The sequence below is a fragment of the Mastomys coucha genome, chromosome X, assembly GCF_008632895.1.
Source record: "Mastomys coucha isolate ucsf_1 chromosome X, UCSF_Mcou_1, whole genome shotgun sequence".
NCBI classification, from domain to species: domain Eukaryota; kingdom Metazoa; phylum Chordata; class Mammalia; order Rodentia; family Muridae; genus Mastomys; species Mastomys coucha.
The window spans coordinates 107,656,775-107,676,675 of NC_045030.1; the positions used below are offsets into that span (position 1 = coordinate 107,656,775).

At 34.8% G+C, this 19,901-nt stretch overlaps 1 protein-coding gene across 3 annotated transcripts in view; it reads left to right on the forward strand.

Moving 5' to 3' along the window:
* Positions 1-51: 51 nt before the first annotated feature.
* The window catches only part of Tent5d (terminal nucleotidyltransferase 5D), a 58,541-nt gene continuing 38,691 nt past the window's right edge, over positions 52-19,901 (forward strand). The window contains exons 1-3 of one of the 3 annotated variants that reach the window (XM_031366916.1): positions 52-174; positions 329-518; positions 5,172-5,244. The gene's annotated coding sequence lies outside the window, so the exon portion shown is untranslated. The remainder of the gene's footprint in view (positions 175-328; positions 519-5,171; positions 5,245-19,901) is intronic. The other 2 variants (XM_031366923.1, XM_031366929.1) reach the window with 2 other exon arrangements.

Genomic DNA, 19,901 nt, shown 5'->3' on the forward strand with positions numbered 1-19,901 from the left:
CTCCATGTTCGACATAATCTCTCGAGTTCTTGGGCGGGAGGAAGGGGGAGGGGCAGGTAACACTCGGGACAGGGGTCGGGTAGGCGCGAGTCGTGGGTCGCGGGGTCGCTGGGGCGCGCGGAAGGTAGCGGTTGTCGCCCGATTTCGAGGGATCCTAGCCCACTTCCTGTTTCGGTTTGTAACCCGTGGTGGGTGGAGTCCCACGAGCCAGAGGGGCGGGACTGGGAGGACGCCAACATGGCTGCAGTGAGCCGCTTCGGTTAGGTTGGCTCCAGTCGCTTGGGGGCGGTGGAGTCCGAGAGCTAAAGCTTAGGTCCCTCCCCCTCAGATGCTTCACGTGCGCTCGGGATAACTGCGCTCAACCTGGTCCGGCATCCCACCAGACTTCTAGTTCTTTCTTTCGTCAAGCAGGACGCCGCTTAGCCTTCAGCCCCACTTCGTCCCTCAGATTTCACACTGTCCCCGGAGTCCCTCATCCCTTTCTCTCAGAGCCTAAGTCTTAAAGGATGAAGACAAAGGTATAGGACTTTTAAAGTACTTTTTAAAAATTCTGACAGTGTAAAAGGACGGCTTGAGGGGTTAGTATGGTTGGTAATGTTGAAGTTCTTTAAAAGAACCTTGAGCCTTAGAATTGTAGGGTTGAACGGGAAGGTGGGGGAAAAGTCCAGCTCTACTTGAGAGGTGAAGTTGCTTCGAAATTCTTTCTCATATTAGTTGGCTTAATTTTATTTTTCTTAAGCATAGCTGATGTAAGGTCTAAAATTAATGTAAAATCTCTATAATGGGTGGGAGTGGATAGTGGGGGTGGTCATAGATAGAGCTTGGCGTTTTGTAATTATGTTCCTTCGACTTTCAGAAATGTTCAGAGGTGGATTTATTAGATGCACTCTCTGGACTTAAGAAAAGTGGGAATTTTAAGCAGATTTGTGATGTTTCAATTTTAGTGTCATAGAAATTACATGTACTCCGATATTACTCTGAAAGTTAGTGTAATTATTCGTACTTGCTAAATCTCAGAAGTTTGTCATTTACCTCATTCTAAAATTCAACCTGTGGAAACCTGTGCACAATGCCATACACTTTTTATCCTTAGGGTCATTTCCCTTTTAACAAAAGTGACTTTAAAAGTTAGTATTTTATTACTTTGTGGTACTGATAGTTGGTCAAAAGCTTCAGACTGTTTTCTAACTGCCTGTGCTTCTTTAAAAGAAAAATAGAAGCCTTTCTCAATAAAGTTCTGGGAAAGTACAGTCTAGAAATCACTTCAGTAGGCAGAACCGTTTAAAGGTTATTTTTAGGTATGCATCTCACTTTATAGTTGGAGAACAAGACTTATGAAAGTGAAAGCTTTGGAAATTTCATCAGTTCTCAGTGTGCCTTAAACAGTTGTATTTCATTGCTGGAAAACTAACTGGGGTGGGGGGTTAATAGTAAAGATATATGTCTGGAAAGACTTTTTCTTAGCACTTACTATTTTTAACATTGTTCCTTCAGTAAAACTATAAATACTAGAACAATCTACCAAAACTTAAACATAAGTGAATTTTACAATGCTATTGTTAGAGTTATATGTATGCAATGTATAAAAATAAACCTTAAATTTAAATTTTTTTACAAACTATAGAATTTTTCAAGAAGCATCTTCTTTGTATAAGGGCATTGTTTATAGAGAGTATTTGCTGTTGCTGTCTGTCTTAAGTAAAAAAAAAAACTTATAGTCTGTATTTTACATTTATGAGGGTTTGATGTTTTAAATCCCAAAGTTACCTTCATATTTTCTTGAATTTCTGATCTTAAAGTGTTAAAAAGAAAATTAACTTAGCCACAGAAATTAAACTGCTTAAAGTTTATATTTATGTAGTTAGAACAGCTACTATTGAAAGAAATGGTTGTTAGGCTCCTAAAGCTTATTAGAACAATATAGAAAATAGGCTGTAGCTTGAAATGTATTAAGTGTTTGATACATGTTGAATGGTAGTTGTAAAATATATGTACCACAATTTTCTGTGTATGACATATAAAACAATTTGTGACATGTCAGCCAATTCAAGGGACAAAACAGCATTTCCTATAAGTTCACCACTGTGCTCTTAGTACACTTTTCTAACTACAAACAATCCTCTTTTCAGAAGCATTCTCTTGTTTGAATTCATGTATAATTTCCCTGTTTTTATTTTTTTAATTATTCTCCAATAATTTATTTCATATTCACTTTACATCCTTATCCTCTGTCCTCTCCTTCCAGTCTCAACCTTAGAAATACCTTGCTATAGGGATTTTTATCCCTTGTATTCCCAGTCAATATATTACTTAGGGTAGCCTGCTTTTGAAATTTCTTATCTAAATTAAATCATACTGCTTTATGCTCCTGTCTTATTCTGTAGCCATCATAAAGCTCCTCAGTTGTGTTATAATATGTAGTGGTGATGGATTTATTTTGCTGCTCTAAAGTATTTTACTGTATGGATTTACACTAATTTATCCATCTTCCTGATGATGGCTATTGAGGTTGTTTCTATGTTGAAGTAATCTTATGATTGTTCATTGAACATATATTTTGATAAAGAGTACCTTTCAAAATGCTCAGTGGTGTCTATAAGAAATAAATTTGTAAACTTAGGAAAATGTATTTACTCATTTTATTGTAGTCCTATTTCCCTTTGCTCAGAATGATCTTGTTTTTTGTTTGTTTGTTGTTTTTACTTACGTTTCTGCATTGCTGCTGGGTGTAGCAAAACCTACTATCCTGTTTTATCAAGTAGGGTGTTTCCTTTTACTATGGTTACCCATAGCTTGTGTGGGGGTCAAGCTAACTATGAAATACAGCATCATAAGTCACATGTAGATAAGTAAATATGCTTAATTTCATCTGCTTGTACTTGAAAGGAGGCACTGTAACTTCTGTGACTTTTTTGCTGGAATAATGAAGCTATAAAGAATGAGTTAATTTTATGTGTTAAGATCATTAGTAGGTATTAGAGATCTTAGTAGGTATTACATATGTTCAAACTTGGTATAAACAAAGCTAATATGGGAAATTATAATAATTCCTATGGAAGTTGAGTTGTTTTCTAGATTAATCATGGTCAGTTTGATAATTAAGTCAGTGACATGAATAAGTATTTTAAATGAAAATATTTATAAAATAATATTTGGATTCTAAACACTAAAATTTTAATATTTTGACAGCTTTGTGACAATGATTTTGTGACTTTTTAGCAAAATTTACTGAAGTGACTAAAAAATATAATGCTTCATTGTAACTAAGCCCCATTGCAGGAAAGAATAGGAATGCACTAGGAGTGGGAATAGTGTATCTTTTTACAGTCTTTCTCAGATTTTCCTGTTGTTGTTATAATATCAGGTGGATAATCTGAACTTCTATAAATTATGATAGAGAAAATTTGGAGATGGACCCAAATGTCAATATTTTGTCTCTATTTACATAGTAGAAATGGATATTCAAATATATAATAATAAAATCTTTATTGAATTAATATCTTAGTTTAGATGGAATTTAACAGTTTATTAAGGATTTCATAATTACTTCATTTAGTAGTTCATATTCTGTAGTAACCTGGGCAGGTATTTTCGACACCTTTACCAATTAAGAAAATAATGACAACAACCAAAGGTTTTAAAAGATGATTTACGTAAGCAAGTTTTGAACAAATAGCCTTATTCCAACATGGTCTCCCAGGTTTCTAATGCACTTCTTTTGAATATGTACAACAGGTTAGCTGTACAGGAGTTCAGGAGAAACACATTGTCTTAACTACTGTGCAGTCTTTGCAGTTTCTCTTTGGAGAAATACGTTCTGTTCTAGAAATGCTAGAGAAGTATAAAGTGAGAAGCTTTCCAGTTCATAATAGAAAAAACTTTTTGTTCTGCCATTTCAGATTTCATTTGCAAATTGTACTAGCAAAGAACTATTAAAATAACTGATGAAAGAGATTAGAGCTACTGAAGAGATAAAGCTCTATTTGCTAAGGCAAATAGAGGAGCAGATGAAAAAGTAGTTTAAACAGAAGCAATATGGTCAGGTGTGGTGTCACAGGCCTAAGAAACTTAGCAGTCAGCAGTCAGAGGCAAGAGAAGTGCTGCTGTTAAGGTCATCCTGGTCTACATCCGAAGGCCTAGGTCAGGCAGAGGTGCATGGCATGATGATTTTAAAAAATACTCCCCTGAAAGAAATACAATTAACAAAACTAATACAAACAAAAGGGACAGGTCTCTGATTGGTTGACATAGGTAACTTAAAACTTATTCAGTTCATGGTTAGAAAATGAGAAATGTTAGTTCATATTGTTATTTGTCCTAAGGGACTGCAAACCCTTCAGCTCCTTGGGTCCTTTCTCTAGCTCCTTCATTGGGGAACCTGTACATGGTAGAACTCATGGTTCCAGCAGCATGTGTATAGCAGAGGATGGCCAAGTCGGTCATCAGTGGGAGGAGAGGCCCTTGGCCCTGTGAAGGTTCTATGCCCCAGTGTAGGGGAATGCCAGGGCCAGTAAGTGGGAGAGGGCGGGGTGATGAGGAGGGGGAGGGGGAGAGAACAGGGGTTTGTTTTAGTTTTTGTTTTTTATTTTATTTTATTTTATTTCTTTTTTTTTTGGAGGGGAACCTGGGAAAGAGGATATTGTAATAAAGACAACATCTAATAAAAAAAAAGAAAATGAGAAGTGTTTTTAGGAGACAAGATGAAAAGTTGATTGCAATATTCACCTGACTATAAAGAGAAAAATAAACATTGGTTCATTAATAATATATAGATATTTATTCTTTGTGTTAAGATTTCATTCTTATTTAAATAATAAAGGGTGATATTTGATGGCTATAATATCTGTATATTATCAGAAGAATATTTTTGGTAACCGCTGATTCTCACAGAGCAATCAAGACTTAAAAATTTCCCTGTCAGAAAACCTTTCGAATACTTGAATAATCAAAATAAAATTACACTTTACCACTAAAAGATTTGATTGATTCTTAAAAGATGATATGATAAGGAAGAATAAAGCATTTGCTGTTATTAGAGATACTTTATACTTTAGAATGATTCCACGTTAATTTTGGAAATTGCATGATTGAGAAATTCTTCAATATGGGCATAAATGTGCAGAGAAACCCATTATTAAATAAGCTCTTTTCTTTATTATTTTATCATGCAGGCACTGTTTGAAGAAAATTGTTAAGTGGAGAAGTAAAAAGATTTTTTTTTTGAGAAGTGTGGATGAAGACAAAGTAAGAAAAAGATAGCTCTATAAAAAAACTGTCTTGAATTCTTATATTCCATTTTAGTAGCCACTGAACCTGTACATTTACCTATAGTTAATTAATTTCTTTACTACTTTACTATGACTATTCAACTCTTTACCCTAGACTAATTCTCCAGTCAGAATTCTATCAAAGTCATTCACATGGCACTTATTATTTTATCTGGTAAATTGATTAGAACAATACCTAAAAGTCTTTATAAATATTTGAGTGCTCTGTATTTTACTAATTTAGTATAGGTATACATATATAATAATAAATGTATATATATATATGTATACCTAAATATGTATGTGTGTGTGCTTTTATACATATAATATTCAGTGATTTGTTGATAGTATTATCCTGAAGCCTGAAGACCAGGTCAAAAATACTTTAAACATAAGCAATATGGTCAGGTGTGCTGACACAGGCATGGAAGTTTAGCACTCAGGAAGCACAGGCAAGAGAAGTGCTGCATGGTTCTTATAGATCCACACATTTTATCTCTGGGTAAAGGTTTCTCAGATGTTGCTATAGGCATTTGAGGCTGGATACTTCTTTTAGAGATAGGGTTATCTTATGGTAGATAGGATGTTTCCTATCATTTCTGGCCTCAATCTTCACCCTTCTCTCCAAGTTATGATAACCAAAATATGTCTCTAGACACCACCAATATTCTCTCAGGAACAAAATTACTCCCAGTTATAGAGTCACTTAATCAAAGTTTATAATTGTGTAACATTGCCTATATATTAAGCCATCACGGTTGACAACAGTAATAGCAAGAAAAACAGGTGTCATCCTGCTTCTGCTCATATTACAGGAAGAAGAAAGCAATATCACCATGTCTAGCTTTTAAAATCATATATTCAGTAAAATTAGAATCTGCATGTTTGTTTGTGTGTGTGTGTGTTTGTATGTATGTATGTTTTGATAGGTGTACATGCACCTGTATGTGAATGCGTACTGTGGAGGCCCAAAATTTGTCTTATCTGTCTTCACTCTATATTTTTTTGAGGCAGAATTTAATCCTACCACCAGTGCTCACTAATACCTTAGGAAGCTTTTCCCAGACAGCTTCTGTTTTTGCTCCCTGCATGATAGGATTACCAGTGGCTACCATGTCTGTCTAGCTTGTATTTTGATTCTGTGGATCCAGATTCTAGTTCCCAGGCCTGCAGAACAAGTATATTATCCATCGAGCTATCTACCCTACCTAGGAAAATGATTTTGAAGTTATTCTAACTTCTGTTCACTTTGAAGGCTGTTGAAGAAACAAAGCATTTGGAATCATTCATACAGAGATAAGTTTCACTTATTACATAGTTAATAATCTTCAACAGTTATTTAACTTACACATTGATTCTGATTTTGCCTGCTGTAGTCTGGAAATTTTTGATAGTTTTATTTTTAGGATTAGATGTGATAGTATTAGAATTCTTAAATTAGAAAATTTGAGAAGTCATAATAATCTTTGCAGCTTCAAATTAACAGTTACCCCTCGTTAGGAATAATACACATAAAGAAAAGTAATAAGCATGATATAAATACATTGTTCATTAGAAAAGTTAGACATTTTTGTTAAGCATATTTCAACAAAGAATTAATGTCTAAAGAGGCCTACAGAAGACCTATTTAAAAAGTACTGTAAAAGCTTTAATCAGAAAGAATAGACATATTTATAATATATATGCAAAGAACAGGTTTATTTATTTATTGAATTAAGGTAAATAAAATTAGTAATACTGTATGGATCATATTTCAATTTATATTCATACAGTCTCTACAAATAAGTATATATAGTCCATTTATAGCATGTTATTTCACTATTATATGATTGTCTTTCAGATTTATGAAACTTTTCCATAAGACTCCCTGAGCTCCATATAATGTTTAGATGCTAGTCTCTGCATCCCTTTCCATTGTCAGCTGGGACCTTTATGCTAGGTTCTTGCCTATAAGCATAACAGACTATCATTAATAGTGTCAGGGATTAGTTCTTGCCCATGGGATGAGTCTCAATTTGGGGCAGTCCTTGGTGGGCCTTTCCCTCAGTTTCTGCTCCATCTTTGTCCCTATACATCTTATAGGCAGATCACATTTTGGTGTGGAGGTTTTGTGAGTAGCCTTCTGTCCTTTTCCCTGCACTGGAAGTCCTGCCTGACTATACAGAGTGGCCACTTCAATATCCATATCCCCCACTGCTATCACTCTCAGTTGGAGTTGCCCCCATAGGTGGGGCTTCTCCCCATCCCAAGTCTTTGGCACATCCTAGAGACTGCCCCCACCCTACTGCTGATCTCCCTTTTCTCTCCCCTGCTCTCCTTATATATGATCTCCCCCTCACCTCCCTATCCCCTCTTCCACCCAGCTCCCTCCTTCAATCAAGCTCAGATGTCTACTTTGTTTCCCCTTTTGAGAAAGATTCAACCATTCTTCCTTGGGCCCTCCTTGTATCTTGGCTTCTTTGGGTCTGTTGATTATAGCATGGCTATCCTGTACTTTATTGCTAATATCCACTGCTCAGTGAGTACATAGCATGCATGTCCTTTTGGGACTAGGTTACCTCACTCAGGATGATATTTTTTAGTTCCATCCATTAGCGAAATTCGTGATGTCCTTGTTTTTAGTCAGCCATGCAAATTTTTAAAATTTAAAAAAAATATAAATTATTTATAAGCCATTTTCATTCTTTTCAAGAAACTAAAATTCTTTATTTTAACAATAAATAAAATACCAGTATACAGGTAAAGTTTTGCTTGACTGTACTTGAATATTCTCATCTTTATCCTGTAATAACTAATTTCATAAAGTATTATATATAATTTTCTGTATATAAGTATTGATTCTAAAACAATCTATACTTTGTGGTTTAAAACATGTAGATATTTTACTTAGGTGTCTAGTTGTCATACCCATTTTCAACACTATTTTGAAATCTACCTATATAATTTATCAACATTGTATATAATTTACCCTAAAATAATGAATTTATACTTATTCATTCAACCTTTCTGAACATTTAAGTTCGTTCTTTTTTTCAATAATAAGCAGCACTGCAGTTACTCATTGTGGCATGTGTGTCACTATATAGCTATAAGACTTCTATGAGTACACTAGAATATTGGGACATAAGGTAAAATAATTATTCTAAGGAAAGTTAAACAAATACTATTTAATACAGTAAAAGGGTTTGTTGTCTAGAAATTAAGATTCAGGAAATAGTTACATTCACATTAATTTTAAGGTAAGTCTGGCTTTCATTACAAAATGTGATCATTTTGGGGAGGTTATCATGGATTTACTGAAAGTTAGTTTTTCATGTACAAATAGATATTATGGTAAGACATTAAAGTTAAAGATCACTGCCATAGTATTAAAATAAAAGAGAATTTATACGGTAACTAAATTTAACTGCATTTCTAAGGCAAGTCCTAGATTAAAACTTAATAAGAATTAGGCAATGATTCATATTATATGGAGAATAAAAACTTTAGATCTTACAGATAACTCAGTGATATAATGCTTGTGTAGCCTAGAATTCATAATCTTCTGGATCCCCTCCCCAGCACTAGAGCAAGGGCTAGAGAATGGGGAGGGGGAGAGAATGAAAGAAGACTGAGGAGAAGACAGGGAGGTGGGAGAGGAAGGGAGGAAGGGCTGAGGAAAGGAGGCAGGGAGACAATAATAGCTATAGAAATAATGTAAGGACTTCAAATATGTCATTTCTAAAACAGAGGTAAGGGAATCTTTAGAAATTTTCAGTGATAAGAAAATAAGCTCACATACATTAGGAAATGCACAGATCCATATTACACTCAGGAGTTTACCTTGCTGCTTCTATCTGAATTCCAGGTTCAATTTCATTTGTGGAAGCTTTCTTTGAATAAAAGTTCTTTATGTATTCCTACTGTGTCAAAGTAGTCAAAGGATATCTGTATTTAATTAAATTACTCAGAATATATTTCAGGTAACTCTTAATTTTCATAATACTTTTGTATTTGAGACAATTATCTTAGAGATTAATAGCAATGGTTCTTGTAAAACATATTAACTCTTTAAAGAATTACCATATAAGCAAACTTAATTTAGGATATGATTTGACCTAAATTAGAACTAGAAAATAGTTTTTAGGAAGAACAGTAGTTTTTTCTTAAGGTCTTGGAATGAAGAAGTTCCTGGGGATGTTACAGATTGTTGTTCATTTTATGTGATATGGAGAACAATGATGTGTTATATTTAATAACTTAGTTTCAGAGACGCTCTGCCTCTCTGCACATTTGTGATAACAGCATAGAACATCCAAAGACTCCCTTGTTTGGGACAAGCAAGGTGCCAATAATTATAGAGAAAGGAAGGAGATTCTATGTATAGTGAGTTTAATAGGACAGGGGTGGCAGAGGTAAGTAACATTGGGGAAGGCAATTGCACTTGTTATGTATTCTAAATTGTCCTGTTTAAGATGGATAAATGTCTCATTTGGACATCTAGTCAAAACAATATTTTCTCCTTGTAAAAAATATTTTAAAATTAATAATGCATTATAAAGTAATAAATTTGTGTGATATTTGTCTATTATAAATCAGGAAGAAAAAAAGTTAAACAGTGGTAAAGTTGAAAAGGATTAACTAAATATAGGCCATTGCCATTCACTGAAGTCTAGGTAATATATCAAAACATCTCATTGAGTACTATTTTCTGGACATTTGTATTCCTCAAGAATGTGTTTGAACATATATGATTTTACATGAATGTATATAAATTAAAAAAGAATTTTAAAATTATCTGATTATCCATTAGCCACCATTTGAATTTTTTTATAACAACACCTTGTGCTTAGATCAAATAATAGGGGAGAATAGTTGAAAAGTTCATGAATCAACTATTTGTTTATACTCTTTTAAAGGCTAATTACTCCCAAGCTAGAATGTGGGCTCCCATTAAAGAGAGACACAGTATAGCAAAGCACTGGCTGGGAACCTCGAACTGTTGGTCATGAAACCTGTCAAAACTTATCATAATTAAAATTCTAAGCTGTGCATGTGTCCTTTAATGAAAATCCTTCTCACTGTCTATGTCTGTATATCTGTCTCTCTTTAGCCATCTCTGCCCTTTCTTCTTGTCCGCCCCTTTTCCTCTACCTCTTCTATTCTTTCTATTCTCCTCCCTCCATCTTTCTCCAAATACCATGTTTTTTGTTTTGTTTTGTTTTGTTTTTTGTTTTTTTTTGGTTGAGACAGGTTTTCTAGTCCTGGCTGCCCTGGAACTCACTCTGTAGACCAGGCTGCCTCACAAATCCGCCTGCCTCTGCCTCCCAAGTGCTGGGATTAAAGGCATGTGCCACCAGCACCTGGCACCATGTTCTTTATATAGCACTTATTTAGTAGTTAAAATAATTTTTTCTTGCTACATGTAACAGCTTTTGATTTCCAACATTAGGTTAAGTTTGTCTTAAGGATTACAACATGAAACTGGGAAACAAGTTGAATGTGAATTTCCAATTAAAATGAATTATTACTTATCCCCCCAAAAAGAAATTTGTAACTTATGATTCAACTTGTGAGTAAATATGACTCAAGACTATATAGGGCTTAACACAGAAGAATTATTCAAAAAGTAAAGTTTTGAATTCTCAATTTAACATATATTTAGAGTATCTGCTTGCTATCAGAAAAACAGAAATTATGTTTATATTTTGTATGTAATTTACAGATTTGTTTCAGAAATTAACTCATTGATAGGAATGCTATGACCTAATACATATTATATCATCAAACCATGTATCTCATTAAAAGAAAGATATTTAATATTATAAGCCAAAACAAGGGAATTAATGTATGTATAGATGGCATAATTTTAATCCTGGAGAAAATATAAAAGACTGTATAAATAAACATTAGAGGGCTGGTGAGATGGCTCAGTGGGGAAGAACACCGACTGCTCCTCAGAAGGTCATGAGTTCAAATCCCAGCAACCACATGGTGGCTCACAACCACCCGTAATGAGATCTGATGCCCTCTTCTGGTGTGTCTGAAGACAGCTACAGTGTACTTACATATAATAAATAAATAAATCTTAAAAATAAAAAGAAACAGGAAGATCTATGAATCTGAGGTTGACCTGTAAAGTTCAAGGCCAGCCAGGTCTCCTTAGTGAGACTGCATCAAAAACAAAAACAAAAACAACAAAAAAAACAAAACAAAAACAACAACAACAAAAAACCATTAGAATATAATGAAAATATATACTACGAAAGGCTTTCATAGAAATTATAGGCCATTGAATTTTAGTTCTCACATGGAGATTAGGTCTCAATTCTGTTACTTTTATTCATTTTTCTGATTAAGAAAATAAGTTCGATCTCCATTTAGGAAGTACATTTTTTTCTGGCTTGTTTTTAATCATGTAGGTCTTTTTTTTTTTTAAAGATTTATTTATTTTATGTATATGACTGTAGCTGTCTTCAGACACACCAGAAGAGGGCATCTATCCCATTACAGATGGTTGTGAGCCACCATGTGGTTTCTGGGAGTTGAACTCAGGACCTCTGGAAGAGCAGTCAGTGCTCTTAACACTAAGCCATCTCTCCAGCCCTAATCATGTAGGTCTTTATGTGTAATATTTTTAGACTCGTGTATGAAAAATAAATGGGATATTATTTCTGAAATGGTATAAACTAATTTAATAAGTGACCTTAAGTGATTTATTCTGTGTAGACAAATATGTAACTTTTTAAGTTAGCATACAAAGTAATGGGATTCACTGTGGCTTTTTCCATACATATATGACACGATATTTTGTTCTTACTCATCCACATGTTCCCCTTTTAACTGTCCTTCTGCATGGAAGCTTTACGTGTGTGTGTGTGTGTGTGTGTGTGTGTGTCTGTGTGTGTGAGAGAGAGAGAAAGAGATGAGTGAGGAGGTAGAAGGAAAAAATATACATTATGTACATAATATGTTATATCATCAAATCCTCTCTCACTTAACAGAAAAATATTAAAAGTTATGTTCCAAAAACCAGAGAATTATTGTGGACATAGATGGTATAATTTTGATCCTGAAGGAAATATAAACATATATGTAAAGAAAGTGTATGTGTGTATATATATGTGTATATATATACATTAAAGACATATATATTCATAGACATATAAGGCAGATTAATAAAACCTTATAAATATTATCATCCTTTAATAATTTTTAGAAATAAAAGCTAAGCCAAGGAAGTGTATGCACCAGATAATTTAGATATTTCTGCATAGAAATATGTCTACTGTTTACATTGTATCAAATATATTTCCTTCAACATAAAGCTCATTAATGTTACAAAAACTACTTCCTACATTATTAACAAAGCTAATATAATAATATAAAATCTTAGAAACATAATTCTTGCTAACAATTTTCTAATACCATAAAAAAGTAAATATGAAGTATCTAAACTAAATATCTGAATCTGGTATATAATATCTAAATTCTCATGAACTAGCCAAAGTAATATGTAATAAAGAAAGCAAATAAATTTCCTTGAGTTATCACCAGAATCTGAAGTGAAATCTCTACACATAAGAAAGAAATTTTAAGAAATTTCTGATCAATACAGTGTAAATGAAGCCAGAACAAAGAAAAATAGAAGGAAGCATTTTGTTTTTTCCCTTTCTGATAAACAAATGTACCATAAAGAACTATGGACTGTGCCATGAACTTCAACTATGGTATTATTCATCTTAAGAGAGACAGAGAGAGGCAAAAATCTTCTCTTGTAGGTAAAATATATTAATATCAGCAAACAAAGATTGAATTAACATTTTAGAATCACATATATACACACATTTTTATGTATATATAAATATATGTCTGTGAGTGTGCATGAGTGTGAGTGTCTATGTGTGTGTGTGAGTGTGTGTGTAGCATAGAAAATCTCATATCCTTTGCTACCAAATCATGCACCTGATACTTCTGGAATTTTGTTTTTGAGACAGGGGTCTCACTATGTAGCACCGGGTGGCCTGGAACTCATAGAAAACCACATGCCTCTGCTTCTACAGTACCTGTATTAAGGTAGTCCTACCACACCTGGCTTCTTGGAGATATTTGGAGTTAGACTTGAATTTTCTATCCTGACTCTGCCACCTATGACTTTGGGAAAATCTGTTTTCTGAACTGTAAAATGACAGTAGTACCCTTTCCATAGAGATCTCATAAGGATTAAATAAGATGATTTATTTAATGTATTTAGCAGACCAGAAGAAAACAATTTCAATAAATATTCAGAATGACCATTTTACTTTTAGGAGCAGCAAAACTAGGAGTATAGTAATTATAGTATAGTATAGTGTGCCTATACTTTTCTGTGTCATAGCATGAAAACTTTTGCTCAGTTTTTAGTTAACCTGATTGATTTAAATCTCACTTGTGATATTTAATAGACTTTTTAATCACATGTCAAGAAAGTTGAAATTATTGTGTCACTAAACAAATTCCTGCAGTGATGACTGTGAGTTATATGTGCATGTATATTTCTTATGGAACTCATTACATTAAATTCATCAAAAATCTGTAATGTGACCACATGTCCACTAATTAAATAAATGTCAATACTGAGAAAATAATGAGTGTTTTATTTCTCTAGTAACTTGACTCTAATATAGATGCTAATACCATTTATTGAATGAATACAATTAGGATTTTGTTTTATGAAAGTATACTTAAAATTGCAATAAATTCCACCTAAAGTTAAAAATATGGTTTGGGCTATCATTTTGTAAGGATTTCAGTGTTATTATTTGTCAGTGAACATGAAACCTAAGACTTTTTTATCCCCTCTTGACTTTTTTTCTTAGATTTTGAGACAGAATGTAATTTTGAAGCCTACACTGGCCTCAAACTTCTATAATCCTCCTACCTCAGCCACCCAGATTCTAAGATTACAGATGTGAGACACCACACTTGGCTGTAAATCTTGTTTGGGTTGGATTTGGTTTGGTTGTTCATTAAACATAGGGCCTCATTGGAACACAGGCTTGCCTGGTAAGTATTTTGTAGCTGAGGGTGGCCTTGAATTTACAATAGTCCTTCTATCTCAGCCTCTCCATGTTCATTAAAACAGTTATGTAATTCTGTGGATCTCTAATATAGGGTTAAAGTTTGAATCTGTATTGAATTGTTTATTGTTCTTTTATTCCCATTTAAACATCAGTGGTCATATGAAGAATATTGTTACATTTACAAATGAAAAACAGGAACAAATATTTGTAGAGGAATTTTTATCCAGCAACAGGACTACTCTGACAAGGGATCATATCCAAAGACCTTTTAGATCTGTGTGATCTGCTAGAATACAGACAACACCTTTAATTCCTGGAGACAGAGGCAAGCAGATATCTGAGTTCAAGGCCAGCCTGGTACAGAGCAAGTTTCAGGTAAAGAAAAGCTTAGGTCCAGGTGTGGTGGTACATGCCTTTAATCCTACCACTCAAGAGACAGAGGCATGCAGTTCCGGTCAGTTCTCTTTAGTTAGTGGTTGTGTTGAGTCAGTGATTTGAGAGGCAGAGGAGTGGAGTTCATGGTAGTTCAGTTGGTGGAGTTCAGGGGCAATTTTACAGACAGGTTGCAGAGAGCACAGACTAGACACAGGTGAAGACAGAAGGAGCCAGAGAATTAACAACTGATTGCTAGAGTTAGGTTGAGACCAAACAGAGCAATTCTGTCAGAAGTTGAGAGAAGGGAGTTTGAATCAGTGTGGAGAGGAGTTTCAGCCAGAACAGCTGAGGTGAACCAGCCAGCCAGAATTCAGAAAGAACTAGAAAGGGTAAGTTTATTCAGAAGTCAGCCTTTGAGATGACAATTAACATCAGGCGAATAAAAGTTACTTTTACAAATATTAAGTAACTTATGCATATCAACATTATTTTCAATATTGACACTGAAGCCCAAGCCCATGAGGCTTCCAGTACCATCATATTTCCTACTCAGTTCTGCTTTAAGACTCTTTAAGGTCTTTAAGGTTTGGTGTACTATGTTAGGCACTTTACACAATACTATTTTAATTTTCATAGCATCCATGAGCTATGAATTATATTATAAACAAAATATGAAGCCTTAATAATTCAAGTATTCAATACATAATTGCATAGCTATTAAATCAGAGGCTAACTATGAAACTGTAGTAATACACTAATTCAACTCTAGTAAAACTCCCACACTTTTAAGTTCAACTAACTAAGGAGAAGTGACCCAGCTCAGTAGTTGTTTGTGTGCTATCATAATGTAGTACAATCTCTTTTACTATAGATTTTGGAATGTGCCAACAATTAATTCCAGGTCTAAATATGACTTTATATTTCTTAGTTCATTTCAATATAGTATGAGGCTAATATAGTACAGAGTATGGCACTTTCTGAAAATTGTTATGGAATGAATCTGAAATATATTAAGGGGTGCCATTGGTCTACAAACTAGTTTATTACAGGTAGGCATATCTGTAATTCCTGTGCCAGGATTACTGAGATAGTAAGGTCATCACAAGTTTGAGAATAACTTAGTCTCCATTGCAGTTCTAGCTCTGCCGGGAATATATAGTAACACACTGTCTCAAAAGTAAAGATAACTAATAATCCATTTATTTTTTAAATTTTATTTTTGTTATGGGGCTTTGCTAAATAGGCCTTCAAACTCATTTTTTAAACCACTCTTGCCTCGAAATTATGGCAGTCTTTCTGCCTCACTTTGCCTAATACTGGGATGACAGGTATATGTCACCAAACCTAATTGTAAATAACTCAACATTTTCCAGTGTTGTTAAATTTGCTATGTGTAGTAATCTAAATATCTATGTCCACTCTCTGGTGCCTCCTAAAAATACCCATTAAGTAAAGTTAATATAAATGTTAGTAGGATGGGGATAAAGAGATTATGAGATGTCTTCTGTGGCCTTGAATTCTTAAATCACAAGAAGTCAGACTGAGGTTGTATCTCAGTTGGTAAGGATGATTGTGTATTATCCATAGAGCCTTAGGTTTAATTCCTAGTGTCATAAATACTAACTGTAACAGAAGAGCTTTAAGTTCAATGTCATCCTCAGCTACATAACCAGTGAAAGCCAACTTGAGAAACACAATGCTCTGGCTATAAATAAGTAAATAAATAAATGCACGGAGAAGAGAATATAAACTCTGCAAGCATGTTTGAATTTTGACCATTATGGCTTTTTAAATCAGTAGGATCTTTTGTGCAATCTCCATAAATGCCAAAATAAATACTGTGCTCTGATACATATTTAATTGGGCATGTATTCTAGCTTCCTTTAATCTACCTGAATCTCAGTTTTCTCAGTCAGTAATTTAATTTTGAAATGAAATTGCTTAAGGTTAAACAGTTTAAATTAAAGTGTGTACTAATTTTCTGACATTGTATTTTCTGATTGATGTAAATGTTCTACTTACAGACATTATATCAGTTATGAATTATAGCAGGAAAATTGTATTCACAGACTAATTGTGCACTTTTATAGTTATATTTGTATTAGTATTGTATTAATTTACCATTCTATTTGCTGTGAAAAACACCATGACCAAAAACAATTAGAGGAAGAAAGAGTTTATTTTTATGTGTCTTACACTCTTAGATCACAGGCCATCCTAGTGGGAATCAGGGCAGGGACTCAGTACAGAATCCTGGAGGCAGGAACTGAAGCAGAAGCCATGGATTCATGTTGCTTGCTGACTTGTAAGTATTCTTTCTGATATACTCCAGGACTATCAGCCTAGGGATGACACCAGACACAGTAGACTGGGCCTTCTCGTGTTAGTCAGTGTTCACTAAAATGCCTTTCAAACTTGCCTACAGGCATCCTTGTAGAGACATTTTCTCAGTTGAGTTTCCTATTCCCAGATATGTGTAGGTTTGTGACATGTTGACAAAAAAACACCAAAACAATTGACACACCATGAACTTGACACACAAACACATCACTATTAAACCATACCTTTACTTTCTTATTTGTCACCAAGATTTCATATTGATACCAATATCACAATATAAAACAAGATAAAATTAAAATTCCTAGAGTTTTAAAATATTTAGCACTTTATTTTTTTATTTTTTTGCCTGGTCCTAGAATTTATCATTTTAAACGATGGATCCTGGGAGTACATTATCTCTCCAATGTGGGAAATTACACTAGAATTTCTTCTTTCCCTCTGACCTTATCCCACCCTCATGGGTGCATATGTGTATGCGTAATTTATATGTTTTTTTCTCTTTTTAAAAATTTTTATTCAATATTTCTTTTTCCTTTTACACTCTAGATTTTATCCCCCTCCCAATTCACCCTCTGACTGTTCCCCATCCCATACCTCTTCCCCACCCAGCTGTCTCCATGTGGATGTCCCCACCCCCCACCCTGAACGCACCCGATCTCATCTGATCTCAGGAGCTAAGCAGGGTCAGACCATCCAGTTCTTGGATGAGAGACTGCCTGGGAATATTTAGCACACTAAAAGTTCATTTTCTTTAAAATATTCAGAATTTGTTTAAAAGTCTTTCAACTTAAGGCTCCTGTAAAATATAAAGCAAGTTGAATAGTTTCTTACATTAAGAGGGAAGAACCAGGGTACAGTCTCAATCAAATCTAAATAACAACAGCAAAAAAAATCATTGTAGCATAATAAAAGGTCAATGCTTGACACCTGGAACCCACTCATGGTCTTCTGGGTTCCAACATACCCAGCAAGTACACTTCCGGTTCTGCCATCCACAATATTCAGCATGTCTCACAGGCTCAGGCCAGCCCCACTCCTCAGCTGCTGCTATCTGGTGTTCATCCCATGGTCCTGGTATCTCCAATGTAATAAACATTCTGGGGTTTTGACTGGAGCTTGGGATGCACCTTTACCCAGAACCTCTCCTCTAATCCTGTTGCAACATGGTGTCAGGCCTAAATTTCTCTTCATGACTACTTCAGTTCTGCGGTCTCCACTGATTGAGCTTGCATCCTCACCAGGGGCCTCTCTTGGCCTCTCACAGTGCCAAGCCTCAGATGCTCTCAGTGACTCCTTTCATGCCTTCAAAACTACCTGGTGACTAATACACATTCTCAAATTTAGCTGCCAGCATGAGCTGTAATTCTAATCCACTGTGAACCACAGTTTGTGTTTGCTGACCCTGAAAGCCCAGAAGATTTCATCTCAGTGATACTGGTCTCTTCTAAAGCACAGTTATTTTCTCAGCTTTGCTAATAATCATCAATCATCCTAGTAAAGCAAAGGTTTACCGTTAGTGGTGCTGGTTTCTTTTAAATCATACTTGAGTTTTCACTTCCGGCTAACTCACTGGTCCTCAACCTGTAGGTCCTGACCCACTTAATGGTTGAAAGACTCTTTCACAGGGGTTGTCTAAGATCCTTGGACACACAGATATGTACATTATGGTTCATCACAGTAGCAAAAGTACAATTTTGAAGTAGCAACAAAAATACTTTTATGGTTGGGGTCAACACAACATGAAGAACTGTATTAAAGGGTTGTAGCATTAGGAAGGTTGAGAACCAGAGCTAACTAGATACTATGTATTCTTAATTCAAAAATGTCAAATAAATGACCCTAGCAGAGTGATTGCTTCCTTCGGAAACTTTATGAGCCAAGCCTCCATCGCCTGCATCATTTTCAGCTTTTCAATCTTTCAAGTGCCCACAACAGTCCATTAAGATTGATTTTTAAAAAATGTACAGTGTATTGGAGAGTTGGAGGAAGAAAATGGAAAGGAGAAATGATACAATGATTTTAAAATCTCAAAGATAAAATAATTTTTAAAAGTATTTTTTTAGAAAGATTTGTGTGGGGGCTGGTAAGATGGCTCAGTGGGTAAGAACACTGACTACTCTTCCAAAGGCCATGAGTTCAAATCCCAGAAACCACATGGTGGCTCACAACCACCCATAATGAAATAGGATATCCTCTTCTGTGTACTCATTTATAATAATAAATAAATCTTTAAAAAAAAGAGAGAGAAAGATTTGTGCACTCAGTTGCTTTCCCAGCTTAAAATTCTAGGGACCTTCCATCATCCTATCAAACAACATGATCAGGTCTATCACAGCAATGTCCCATGAACCTGGTACCAATTAATACCTATAATAGTTTGGGTCTCTATTTGTGTGATGAACATGCTGACCCAAAGCATCTTGGAGAAGAAAGGGTTTATTTGATCTATACTTCTGTGTCATAGTTTATCATTGAGAGAAGTCATGCAGGAACTCAAAGCAGGGACTGAAGCACAGCCAGGAAAGATCTCTACTTGTTGGCATGCTCTTTTGGCTTCCTCATATACTTCAAGACCACCTGCTCAAGGGTGCCACCAGCCACTGTGAGCTGGACCCCCTAACATGAATCACTCATCAAAAAAAGTCCCACAGACTTGCCTAAAGGCAATCTGATGGGAGCATTTTCTCAGTTGAAGTTCCTCTTCCCAAATGTGTGTAGGTTTGTGTGAAGTTGACAAAATTCTACCAGCCAAGTCAGAATTATCTGTTCTTGTGAATTTCATTTAGTCCGTAGCTATCAAGTATTATGACTAAGATGGCAGTGAATGATAGATACCACAAAATAGAACTATTTTTTCCTTTTTTTTTTCCTTTTTTTT